Below are 13,471 nucleotides of genomic sequence, written 5' to 3'. Positions count from 1 at the left end.
TCTTGCTGAAGTTGGTTTTGTCGCTGCCGTCAAGGATTGCCTGTGGAGTGGAGTCGCCCGCTGCTGAAGTCAAGCTTCCGAGTTTAGTTCGTTCTATCTTTTCCGCTGCATTTGTAATCTTTTATATTTTTGTAAGACGTGGATCTGTATGTCAACAATTTTCGTTTGTGTACCCTGGCTGGTCCTGGACAGGGGTTTAATGCACATTCAGCTTAGAAATTCTGGTTCGTGAATTTCTGGGCGTGACAGGTGGTCACCTCTCCCTCGTTGGAGGTGGTGGCATGTGAGAAAGGCTAATTAGTCGTTGTAGTACAGCCGTGGTTGGTCACAAGTTTGGTCATGGCTATGGTCACACCAGCATGTGGCATTGAGTGGTCGTGGTCGTGCTGGTAGCGGGACGATCGTATGGAGACCAGCCAATGGGAGGGAGTCACTACAATGGCGGTCGCGTGTTGACAAAGCTGGTGGTTGGTGAGGTAGCGGCAAAAGGGGCGCAGGCTGGTTTTAGGCAAAACTCAGCACAATTCTTGGGTCACACCGGAGATGTCTTTAGATGTCGCAACCCTCTTGATGGTGTTGTCGAAGTGCCTCCCTCCCCCCTCTTTTATTGGTTCCCCTAGGTGAAAACATTATTCTTTTGGGATAGACGATGGTGGCGTTTTTAATATCGCAATATTTTTGAGACGTCGTTTTGGAGATTCTTGGTCGTGGCCTTGCGTTTCTCAAGGTGTTGTGGTGGTGTGGGCACATGGCGTAGTGTTTTTTTTTATAAGTATAGTCTCTCAGGGCTATAATTTTGTAATACTTTACTTATTTTCAAAGTTTTAATGCAAAGATGCACAATTGTTTGACGTATTTTTCTCACAATGCCTGACACTCATTTCACAATCGGGTCTATAAAAATCCAGTCTAAATTTCAAAAATGCTTTGAATAAATTCTAATCTACAACATAATTTTCTTTACAGTGCCTTGTAGATTCTAGAATTTAAAATTTTAGGTTGGATCCGCTACCACCACTGCCTTGCTTTCTTCCTCATTTACGATTTCCATCCGTCTACATGAAAATGGTTTGTTAGTGGAGTACCTCTTTCTCACCTAACATAAAAAAAAAATAAATATAGAAGTATTTACTACGGAGTAGTAACTCTCACGACGCCGGTCTCACACTCCATCCTTTCTTCTTCCTCAGCTGTTGCTGCTATGTGTTCTTTTCCCCTCTTTCCTAACTCACTTATCTTGTTTTCCACGCGCACGTTTTTTAAATTGCTAAACAGTGTATTTTTTGAAAAAAATTCTATACGAAAGTTACTTTAAAAAATCATATTAATTTATTTTCAAATTTTGTAGACGTAATTAATCTCACTGTAATAACGTGCTTTGTTTTTAATGTCGGGAGGTTGCCTCCCGAACATAGCCGTACGAGTACTCTGCTGGTCTCGTGGGTTGGATAAGCATCACGGGGTTCGCCGAATCCCAGCCGTCGGCTGTCCAACCGACGGTCCAGATCTCAACTTTCCTTTGGAAGACAAAACGCCAACACCCCCCAACGCCGCGCGGGCCCGCGTCGCGTTTCCATTCTTGGCGATCCTCCTCCTCCTCACCTTCTCGATCGCATCCGAATTCATTTTCGATTTTCACCCACTCTACCTGCGCAGTAATAATAAGAGAGAGTGAGGGAGAGGGGGGATCCATCGATCGGAGGCTCGGAGGAGCGGAGCAGCGATCCAGGACAGCGCGAGAAGCTCCGCGGAGGTTCGCATTGCATTCTTTTCCCTTTTTTTTTTTTGCTTGGCCTGGGAGTTGTTGGGGTTTTGCGAGGGGAAAAGCCCTAACCTGATGCCTATTTTTTATATATACTTTTGATCTTTAGGCATGGATTGAGATTGTTTTCATCTGCTTGGTCGAGTGTCGATCTCCGCGAGAATTGTTGTGGTAAGTTGTTACTTCTCACCTCAACTCGTTGCAGAGCCAGTTGTTTGTCAAGAAAAAAAGAAAAAAGTAAACTGGGAAAAAGAGCAGAACCAGTTGGGGAGTTGGGATTCTTCTTCTTCGTTGTCTTTTTATGTTCTTGGTTGGCTTATCTTGTCGATTGATGACATGTTCTATTATCGTGCTTGTGTACCCAACCAATTCGATTTGTACGGAGTTCTCCTTTCGAGCAGTAATATGAGAAAAGAGTTTCACCATTTTTTTTTATGTACCGTAGTTTATTTTTGAAATTTATGTACCGTAGTATATGCATGATTCTTTTTTGCTTTATGCTGCGCTGATCATGGTAGAAATATGTAGCATTTTTCCTTTACTAATGAACATTTTGAATGGCTTCTTGGACTATCTGACTGTTCAATGTCACTAATTTTACATACCAAACAAAATCGATGCTTCTTCCAAATAGGCAAGCACATAAATGAACTCAGCTCAGCTATCAATTTTTTGGAGCTACCTTAGCATTGATGGGCGAAAATGATTGAAATTAAATTAATAGCTATCTTTCCATTCTGTAGTACTATGTAACTAGTTACATTATTTTTCATATTACCAATTTTCGCCCCTTCAACCGAGTTGATAACACGCTGACTTCCTCCTGCTCTCCTTTTTGTTCTGCATGTGTATATTCATCCTCAGGGCATTCTTCCTCTGCCTCCAATGGACCATAGCTCTTCAGAAGAATCTGATGTTAGTGATTCAGATATTGGTGTGCACGAGGAAAAGACTTATAATCAACTGAGCCGGAAAAGTGAAAGTGAAGCATGGCAACAACACATTTCGTTGCCCATTCTGCCCAGGGAAGAAGAAGCAGGATTACAGCTCCAAGGATCTTCTGCAGCATGCCTCAGGAGTAGGGGCTGCTTCGAAGCGCAAGGCGAAGGTTAAGGCTAGCACTTGCTCGCTATCTGAAGGTTGATCTAGCTGGCTCACTGGAATCATCACCACAACTTGCTACCGTTGAGCATCAGCCTCCTGGGAGTGAAGAGAAGTATGTATGGCCATGGATGGGTATACTGGTTAATCTGCCAACTGAGTTGAAAGGGAAAGGATTTGTTGGGGAAAGCGAGGAGAGGCTAAGAGCACAATTCTCACGATTCAAACCACTCCAAGTAACTATCCTTTGGAATTCAACAGACGATGCAGATTATGCTATCGTGAAGTTTGCTGAAAACTGGAATGGAATGAAGGATGCATTGGCTTTTGAAAAGCATTTCAATGTGGAGAGGTATGGTAAAACTGATTGGAACAAAAGAAACTGTAGAAGAGATGATCTTTATGGGTGGGTTGCAAGAAGTGATGACTATAACTCTCTTGAGCCAACGGGAAAGTACTTGAGGAAAAATGGAGAGCTTAAAGGTGTATGTGATCTGGAACATGAAGGCCAGCGAAAAATGGGCAGGCATGTGGGTTATTATGCTCGCCAAATCGAAGAGAAGAACAAATACTTAGAAGAGTTGAAGCTTATGAACAACCAAAATGGCCTAAAACTTGAAAGGATGATGGAAGAGAAAGATCAATTATTTGAAGAACATAATAGAAGTACGTACATATATATCTTGGTCATGTTTAATGTTTTTATAGCATAGGGCAAAGTAAAAAATATCCTACTTGTTTTCTTAAATGTGTAAGGTACGATCTGTATAAGTCACTGTCCTTTTGCCGTATAGTGTTAGCATGTACTCACTGTATTTTCTGGGTTTGCCTTTTTCCTCTTTGTGACCAGATATAATAGAACTGCAGCAGCATGCTTGCAAAGATTCAAAGAGAATAATTGATGTAAACCTAAAACTGTATGAAGAACTGCAGGCTAAGAAACATGAAATTGACCGGAGATGTAAGGAACTTAATTATTTGGCTACAAATACTAATATTGACAGAGGAAAACTCGTAGCAGAGAAAGAAAAGGTATTTCTAGATCTTTTCGAGGAATATGAATTATTTATGTTGTTGTCACTATTGCTTGATCTTGATGTATATTTATGTTGTTCAAAACTCTCATAGAATGCAAAGGAGAATGAGCTTCTTAATTTAGCAAACCTAAAGCAGAAGGAGGCAGATGAAGAGCTTTTGCGGCTTGTTGAGAAACACAAGGTATTTATTTCCACATTTTTCTCTCTCTTCCTGGAGAAAATACATTATCACGGACTGAATTTTGCAGCAAGAGAAAGAAGAGGCTTTGAGGAAGCAAGTCGAGTTAGAACTCGAGTTGGATTCGAGACAAAAACTTGAGCTGGAAAAAGAACAGTTGAGAGGAAAGATAGAGGTAATGAAAATGATGGGATCTAAGGAAGATGGAACATTGAAGGAACTTGATGAGTTGCGTACAAAGCTGGAAGAAAAAGATGATGACATGGAGTCCATGGATTCTCTTAACCAGGCCCTGATTATTAAGAATCAAAGGACCATTGATGAGCTGAAAGAGGCCAAGAAAGAACTGATAAATGTATACGTTCTATCGCTATTACTTTGCTATGAACCTATGATTGTCATAATTCATGTATCCGGCTATCCGCTCATCCTTTTCCGGGGACCATTCACTTGCTGTGCAGGGATTAGAAAAAATGGCAGGAGTTCGATCCATTATAGGTGTGAAGAGAATGGGTGAGCTTGATCAGAAGGCCTTTTATAATGCATGCAAAAATAAAATGCCAAATGATAAGCTGAAATTGGCACTTGTTTGTTCAAAATGGGAAGATGAGCTAACAAAACCAGAATGGCATCCTTTCAAAGTTATCGAGACTGCTGGACAGACAAAGGTATGTATTCCCATAATCGTACCCTATAATTATGCATTTGTGTATGTATTCTAAAATTATTACCATAATTTTCTGACAACAATAAGCATTAGATTGCTTACTTGGCCTCTTATTCCAATAGTGAGGTTACTTCTGTAGCATTTGATAAACTATATTCTGTAAATTATTTTCTCGTAGTTAATTATTACTGAACTCTTCTGATTAAAATGGTACGTATGGTGGCTACTTTGTATGCTGCTACTTTTCTACTTCCCCTGAAAAAAAGAAGAATGTTAGTTGCTACTGAATATTGAATAGCTGAATTCTGCCTTTGAGGAACAGGGGAGGGCAGTACACTCTCCTTTAGACCTTAAAATATAGCTTTTGTGTATGGTATCATTTTCAGGAAAATCATTCAAGCAGGATTTTTGAGGAACAAAAGAGAAGGTTAAAATACCGGTTCATACTTCACATAACTATTCCCTTGGAGTTTACTGTTAATATTTTAGCTTGAGCTTTCTTCACTCTGGATCTGTGTTGCTGCTATATAATGAATGGGGATGAACTTCCAATTTTAGCAACATTATTTGTAATTCGTCAATTATCACTGTGGATGCATGAGATTAAGTTACAATGTTAACTTTGCATACATAATTCATACTCCTGTATTATATAGTAACAATATTTCTGAATGTTACATGTCTGAACTGAAACAATTTTTGCTCTGTATAATCATTTACCGTTGGCAAAAACTAGGTGCCAGATGAGATCTATTAGTCCAATATCAAATATGTACATAGTAATAATTATTTATTACAAAAAGGTAGCCATTGTTCTACAGCTAATCTGTGCTGAAATTTTTTTATCCAATGATTCAGGAAATAATCAAGGAAGATGATGGGAAGCTGCAGGCTTTGAGGGCGCAATATAGGGATGAGGCTTGCAACGTTGTCGTTAAGGCCCTTGTTGAAATAAATGAATACAATCCCAGTGGCAGGTATCCTGTCCCTGAGCTGTGGAACTTCAAGGAGAACCGGAGTGCCCCTATGCCAGAGGCAGCAAGTTACTTGCTGAAGGAGTGGAAGACGCACAAGAAGAGAAACACCTGAGTGAGATCTGGACCCTGCTCGTGGTATCGTTATCTGTAGAATTCGTCCTCTGACATGTAGTTGGATGAGGCTGCCTATTAGTGAAGCAAGTATTCATATCTCCCAGACATTGTCTGTCTCTACTGGCGACATTGTAGTGCACATTTGAGAGTTGAGGCTATATGAATATTCGCAAAATACAGTAATGTTAATGATTTAGATGCTACTCTGTGATGTTATGAAAGTTCATTTCTTTTTTTTTTGAAACTTAAGACGGCAGGAGATTTGCCGGATATATTAGAAGGAATAAAAGTTTAGTTAAAGTACAAACAAGAATCCTGTGAACACAGGGTTGGGGAGGGAAGGAGCATCAGCTAGAACATAAAGTATTGAGAAACATCTTTAAAAAGGGGATCATGACGGGGTCAGATCCTAGATTGCTCAATTAGGTCGATATTTTCCTTCACCAGAATGGCGACTTGGAATTCATTCTTTGAAATCTGTTGAAAAATTCTTCTGTTTCGCTCTAGCCAAATGTTCCACCATGTTGTGATGAGAGCTCCTAGAACCTTGTTCCTGTTTTGTCTTGGCGAAATAGTGCAGAAATTGCTCCACCAGTCCGATAGATTTCCTTGCAAATGATGTTGAGGCAGCTGAAAATTCATCCAAATACAAATCTGCGTCCACACGGTCACTGTGAAAGGGCATTCTTTTGCAAGGTGGGTTGCATCTTCAAAGGCACTATTGCAAAAACTACATATCCAATCACATGGCCAGTGACGTCGAACCAAATTTTCAGCAGTGAGAGTTCGTTGATGAAGGATAAGCCATCCAAAGAAATGATGTTTTGGTTCCGCAAACGCGCTCCACAAAGATGTAAATTCAGTTAAAGCATTGGATCCTTGGAACTGTGCAAGGTATGCACTTTTTGCTGAATATTGTCCATTCGCTGTCCATCTCCAGGAAATGTCATCAGTTTGTCCAGCAACTAGATTAACGTTTTGTAACAAACCTCCCAGTTGAATTAATTCTTCAATTTCCACTAAAGAAGTGATCGGGTGGAGCATTGCAGGCCAGTGATTGTCCTCTAATTCCTTCTTTAAACTGTTTGACTTTCTTTTTGCTAATCGATAGATTGCTGGTGCTATATCCTTTGGCGATTGTCCATCCATCCAGTTATCATTCCAGAAAGATATTTTGATACCATTTCCAACAATTATCTTCGTTCCAGCTTTGAAAAGGCACCTATCCATCTCATCGCATGGAAGATCCATATTTGCCCATGGCTTTTGGTCCTCCTTCCAATTGTACCAGAGCCAACGTAACCTCAGGGCCCTAGCAAACTTTTCCAAATTTAGAATGCCAAGACCGCCCAAGTCTTTGGGTTTGCAAACTTGTTGCCAGTTGACAAGGCTGCTGCCTGCACCAACCTTCTCCGGGTCGTCACCTTTCCAAAGAAAAGCTCTCCTGTAACGATCAATTCTTTTAAACACCCATTTCATCTATGGCAGCACGGTAAAATGATAAATTGGTGTTGCTGAAAGAGTTGATTTTACTAAGACCTCTCTCCCTGCTGATGTGAAAAAGCGTCCCTTCCATCCCGGTATCCTTGCTCCAACCTTGTCTAAGAGAGGTTGCAAATCAATTTTTCTCAGTTTCTTTGTATGCAGAGGAAGGCCAAGATAGTTGCAAGGGAAAGTCTTCAGGTTTCCCATGAAAGAAGAAAGGAGATTGCCGAGGTCTAAGTTGTTGCAAGCAATAGGGTAAATCTCAATTTTGCCCTGGTTTGTATGTAACCCACTGATCTGTGCAAAAGTCTCAAGAATGTGTTTAACCGCTATCAGATCATTCTCAGATGGAGTGATGAATAAAGCCACATCATCCGCGTAGAGAGAACATCGAAATCTACTACACCTTGGGTCTATCTTTGCCAAGAGAGAAGCTTCTTTAGCTGCTTTGAAAATCTGATGTAGCGGTTCCATTGCGAGTATGAAAAGCATCGGTGAGAGTGGATCCCCTTGTCTTAGACCTCGCATGTGCCATATTGCTTTACCAGGGATTCCATTGAGGAGAATTCTCGAGCTTGAACTTCCTAAAATATTTGAAATCCAATTTCTCCATCTTTGTCCAAACCCAAAATTTTGCAATACCTCCAGCAAATACGGCCAGTTTACGGTGTCAAAGGCTTTGGAAATATCGACCTTTATGAAAAGCATCGGTTTTTTCTTTCTGCTGAAGTTTTTGATCATGTTCTGCACATACAGGAAGTTGTCATGTATTGCTCTTTTTCGAATGAACGCGCTTTGGTTTGGTGAGACGAGTTCATGAAGCTTAGGCGCCAATCTATTGGCCAACATTTTTGCTAATATCTTGGCGAAGCTGTGCATTAAGCTTATGGGTCTGAAGTCCTCCACCCTTGTTGCTTCACCCTTTTTCGGAATTAGACAAATGTTTGCTGAATTTAGGTCTTCCAGTCTATCTGAGTTCAGAGAGCTGAAATGGTTAATGGCCTGTAGCAAATCTGATTTAATCACCTCCCAAGCTTTCTTAAAAAAAGCCCCTATATAGCCATCAGGGCCAGGTGCTTTTTGCGGGGGAAGGTTTGATATTGCTTCTTTTAATTCTTCTTCTGTGAAATCTTCCTCCAGTTCCGACAGATCAAGGGAAGGGAGACTTAATTCTGACCAATTAAGAGTGAAGGAGCGTGGGACATACTGCCCTAATCTCTGGGAGAAATATCTCTCAAGTTCAGCCTCCTTTTGTTCTGTGGTTACAGCTATGCCCGAGGGAGTGATTAGAGCCGGAATGAAGTTTTTCCTTTTTCTTGAGTTTGCTTTCAAATCGAAGAATTTTGAATTAACATCACCACATTTTAACCAAGTTAGTCTGGCTCTTTGTCTTATTCTTATCTTCACCAGTGTTGCAAGGCCTAAAACTCTAGATTTTAGAGTAGATTTCAGCAGAAGCTCTTCGTCTGTAAGAGCTCTCTCTTCTTGGGCCACATCAAGTTGGAAAATAACCTCATTTGCGATTGCATGCTGCAATCTGATATCTCCAATCCGAAATTTACTTCATCTCTTCAGATCTCTTGCTAGTCTTTTTAGTTTCAAGTTGAGCTTTGCAAAGGGATTTGACCCTCTAATTGGTCTATTCCAAGATTCAGAGGCTACTTCCAAAAACTCAGGGAATTTAAGCCAGTAAGCTTCAAAACGAAAAGAGGTATTTAGTTCCCTCTGTTCACAGCCCACCAAGAAAAGAGGCGCATGATCCGAACTTGATGAGGATAAAGCAGCCATGTAAGCAGATCCAAATAATATGTCCCAGTCCGGCGTGCAGAAAGCTCGGTCAATTTTTGTTTGTGTCGGGTTTGCTCCATCTTTAGCCCAAGTAAAACGCCTACCATTCAGAGCTAGCTCCTTTATCCCTAACCTGTCAATTGCTCCTTTGAACCTCTGCATCATTCTTCTGTTAAGACGGTCATTGTTTTTATCAGAGGCCAAATAAATTAGATTGAAATCTCCAAGTAAAAGCCAGGCAGGGTGCACCATGCTTTCTAAACTTCTCAGTTCATCCAGGAAAAGGTTTTTTTTCTGTTTCTGCCTGCGGTCCATATACTACAGTTAAGGACCAGCAAGTGTTATCACTTTTCATAGTAATCGAAGCAGTCAGACTGTGGTCTTTTAGGATAACATATGAGATTGAGAAAAAGTTGTGGTTGCAGGCCAGAAGGATGCCTCCTCTCATTCCAATTGCAGGGAGGAAAGCAGATTCCTGCACAAAGCGCTGCCCCAAGGATTGAGTTATCACAAAATCAGACACCATTTCCATCTTTGTTTCTTGCAAACAAACTACTGTTGCTTTCATTTGATCCACTAACAACTTAACATTATCTTGCTTAGCCTGACTATTAAGGCCTCTTACATTCCAATTGAGGATGAAGCAATTTAACTGTGACATAAGCAAAAGGGGCAACAAGCCTGTTTCACAAAAGACCGAGACCCTGCTAACTGAAGAGTGGGGAACTGCATACTACAAACTCTGAAACACAGCCAGAAGAGGTGGCAGAAACACAGAGATTTTGTAGATAACAAGTCGCTGCTTCGGGGGTGGCGATGACAAGGAAAGAAAACTAAGGACCACATCTTCATGTCCATGGATGTTCTTCTGCTTGCTGCTCAGGCTTCATATGGTTCTTCAGGTCTGAGTTGTTGCAGGCGCTGGCGCAACCTTCCCCTTCCCCTTGCCGTTCAACCTAATTGCCTTGCAGCCGCCTTTCTCCACCAAGGCCGAAATGGTCTTCATAGCAGCTAGGGACAGCGGTTTCTTATACTGCTGCAGATAAAGTTTTTTTATGCGGTCATCAAAAGGTTTGCCAACATCAAGCAGACCAAAACTATTTGAGAGAATTTCCTGAGCAATTGTTTCAAGTTTTGAGTTGTGCCTAGCCTTAGATGCTAAACGTACGCTGTGCCTTTGCGGTGAGAAAGTCACCTTATTAAGGCAAGGTCGACGCTTCTTTGTCTCCGGCATCTTGAGTAGAGGCTGCTGCATCGGGGTGGAGAGGTTGTCAAGGAAATCAGCAGCCACACTCCGATTCGCCACCATCTCCGGGGCCTAGTTGCCTGCAACAGACGAAAGCACGAAAACAGGGGAAGCAGGTGCCGGCGAGGAAGTGTCTGGAGAGTAGACGATGTTGCGGATGGAAGCTTCATGGAGCATGGGATCCAGGTGTTTCTCCAGCAAGTTGAGGATCGCACCCGAATCCTACGAAGAAAAAGTCAGATCAGCAGGTGTCACGGAGGAAGAAATTCTGTTGCAGGCCGAACCCCTATCAGGGCTATCATTTCGGTGAGGAGGAGGGGTTTTGCAGGGGGACTGGACCTGCACAATCTCCTTCTCCTTAGCCGCGGGGGTAGACTCTCTTGATTGCCTATGCAGTCTTGTTTCTCCCAGCTCTATAGAGCGCGAGAGATGGCGGCTTCGGCTTCGGCTCTCGTCTATAGCTCTGCTTCTCTGCCGCCCTCTGTTGTCTTGATTGTACTGCGGGCGATCGCCCCTGTTCGGCTCCCTGCTTCTGCAAGCAGAACGGCCACCAAGACGGTCCCAAAGTGACCTGCTTCTGTGTCTCCTCCTTGATCTTCTCTCATGTTCATCTTCTTCGTCTGACCGATGATCTGGCTCCGGCAAGGTTCTTGATGTCACCATGGCTACTACGGATACATCCGTTGCTCACATTATGGATGAACAACAAGATATCAAGTTTAAGTCCTCCAAGTGCTGGAATCCGATTCGGCCACCTACTACACTGCTGACTTCAAACGGCCGCCGAATCTCCATACGACATCCGTTTTCGGACCGTGAGTACTTGATGGAAAGCTCTCGGAGTCCTCTTTCCAATGCATCAAGCCTCATTGCCAAATTCCATCTCAGTCGGCAGCAACTGAAGAAACAAGGTGTTGTGATACCTGTAATGGGCCTATGGGCTTGTAACTTCGTCTGGGACCCCGGCCCAAGTGGGGCCCATGTGGGGTGCGCCCCAATCAGGTGGAGGACGACCTAGGGTCCTCCTATCTCTACAAATAGCTTGGTACCCCTTCAGGGTATCGCGGGTTTTGATAGATTAAAGTTTAGCCATTGCTACTTGCTTGCAGCGCGCGTGTCGGCTAGACCGTCCGTCTGCTTGTTCTTCGGAACCCCAACTTATCATTTGTATTAAATTCCTATTTGCAATATCAGATTGCTTTTATTTTGTTCTTATTTGTTTCTTCGATTTGCTTGCAGGAATAGGGTTGATCTGCACCGGCACGATCAACAACCCACGGAGAGGTGTATCGGTCGCTAAGGCGCAATACAACGTCTCGTACGGTTGTAGTCGGATCATCAACGTTTCTCCCAAATCGTAGTTATCACAACTCACCGAAAGATCGGGCCAACAACAGCATTGAGTGTCGAGAGGAACTCAGGGTTCATCAGGTGGTATCAGAGCTTTCGTTGCTCGGTGAGTTTTTATCTACCCATAACCAGAAAATAGCCATACAAAAAAATTTGTATCATTTACCTAGCCATATTGTGCCATTGCATTGTTCTTTTCAGTTTTTGCTTTGTTGAATTTTGTGTTGCATCGTCACGTCGTCTTTGCTGGTCTTAGCATCTAGTTCGTTTAGAGTTTCGAGTTCTAGTCACGTTTTATACCACAGTCGTCTTCGCCTCCGTGTCTCTGTTGTCGTCGGGACCTACGAAAACGGAATCGGCTCGCTGCCACGGTTCTATTTTTGTAGTTTTCAGAAGTTTCTGTCGGTTAGTTTCGGAGTTGTTGAGTTGAATCTAGAGTTTGCTGATCCTGCTGTGTGTTAGTTTTTGCCGTGTATGTGTGCGCTAGCAAGAAGGTAGGGGAGTGAATTTCGTGGATTGGATTCAGTTTCCATAAGTGAGGAAGGAGGAAGGGGAAAGTTTTTTTTTTTTGATTGGATTCGGTTTCCACTTGTGGGGGGGCAGACCGAACCTTTCCAATCTGCCGACTCCCACCGTACCTCCACCTCTCCACCTCCCCACCAGTTGTGCCGAGTTACTAGACACCTTGGTGAAAATTTTCGGAGTGTCGGATTCTATATCTGTTTGGAAAAACGGAACCGACATAAATTCAGCATTCCATTTTTGTATAATTTTTAATTTTGGTGTGGACTTTTACATTTGAGTCCCTGTAAATTTTATATTTATATTTGAGTCCCTATGACCTTACATTGAGGTCCTTGAGTCGGTTTTTGTTAAAAAAAAGGCAGAAAGGTGCTTAAAAAAAGAAGAAAAAAAAAGCTGCACCAAAAAAAAGAAAAGAAAAAGAAAAGAAAAGCAGGAAAGACAAAAAAAAGAGAAAGAAAGAAAGAAGAAAAGGAGAAAATCATTTTGTTATCATTCAGCTGAACTTCATATATCAGAATTGTGCATGAGTTGTTCCTAGTGCTATCTTGTGGTATCGTTTGTGTCTAGGCTCGCGTCTCTAGTACATTCTAGTTTAGGACCAGCATGGTACTTGACTTTGAACAATTATTCAACTTTGCATTATCTAATTTTGAGCATTTGCTATTCCTTTGCTACATATTTAAGCCTACCCAGAGCTCCACAGATTTGATTACAGTCATCGTACCGCAAGTGTTTGCCAAGGCATCGATACATCCAACCTCCATTGGGGTGCTTGGTTGAGTCGGTGTATGTCACCATTCCACTTGCATTGGTAAGATCTTGTAAGAGCTTGGTTAAAAGCTTGAGTGTGTGCGATTTTTGAGCTGCCACTACCTAGTAGTTAATAGGAACGCGCATATTTTTGTGTATGTTTCTTGTTTTCTACTAACAATGGCAGGGATACGCAAGATAATTGGGGATAGCTGTGCTCAACATCGACATCTTCGTCGAGACATGAGGAGGGATCAACATGACCATTATGAGGTAAGTGATGATGTTCTAGGTAAGATCAAATCTGCACTGCCTTATTTCGAGGGAAACTATGATCCTCGTGCTTACATTAATTGGGAGCTAGCGGTTGATAGTGAATTTCAAAAGCATGTCTTGTCTGAGAAACAAAAGGTTATGTGTGCCTCTAGTGTTTTAATTAAATATGCTTCTAATGATTGGAAACATCTTTGTAGGCATAACAAAATACCACA

General features: G+C 42.1%; 2 pseudogenes; one reads left to right on the top strand and one right to left on the bottom strand.

Moving 5' to 3' along the window:
- The first annotated feature begins 1,584 nt into the window (after positions 1–1,584).
- LOC127765525 (factor of DNA methylation 4-like) lies at positions 1,585–6,322 on the top strand (annotated as a pseudogene).
- A 3,685-nt stretch (positions 6,323–10,007) lies between these two features.
- On the bottom strand, positions 10,008–11,018 carry LOC127766083 (uncharacterized; annotated as a pseudogene).
- Positions 11,019–13,471: the final 2,453 nt, after the last annotated feature.

The sequence above is a fragment of the Oryza glaberrima genome, chromosome 3 (assembly GCF_000147395.1).
Source record: "Oryza glaberrima chromosome 3, OglaRS2, whole genome shotgun sequence".
Classification (NCBI taxonomy): domain Eukaryota; kingdom Viridiplantae; phylum Streptophyta; class Magnoliopsida; order Poales; family Poaceae; genus Oryza; species Oryza glaberrima.
The sequence above is the reverse complement of the archived record's forward strand: the minus strand, read 5'-3'. Positions and strand labels throughout refer to the sequence as shown.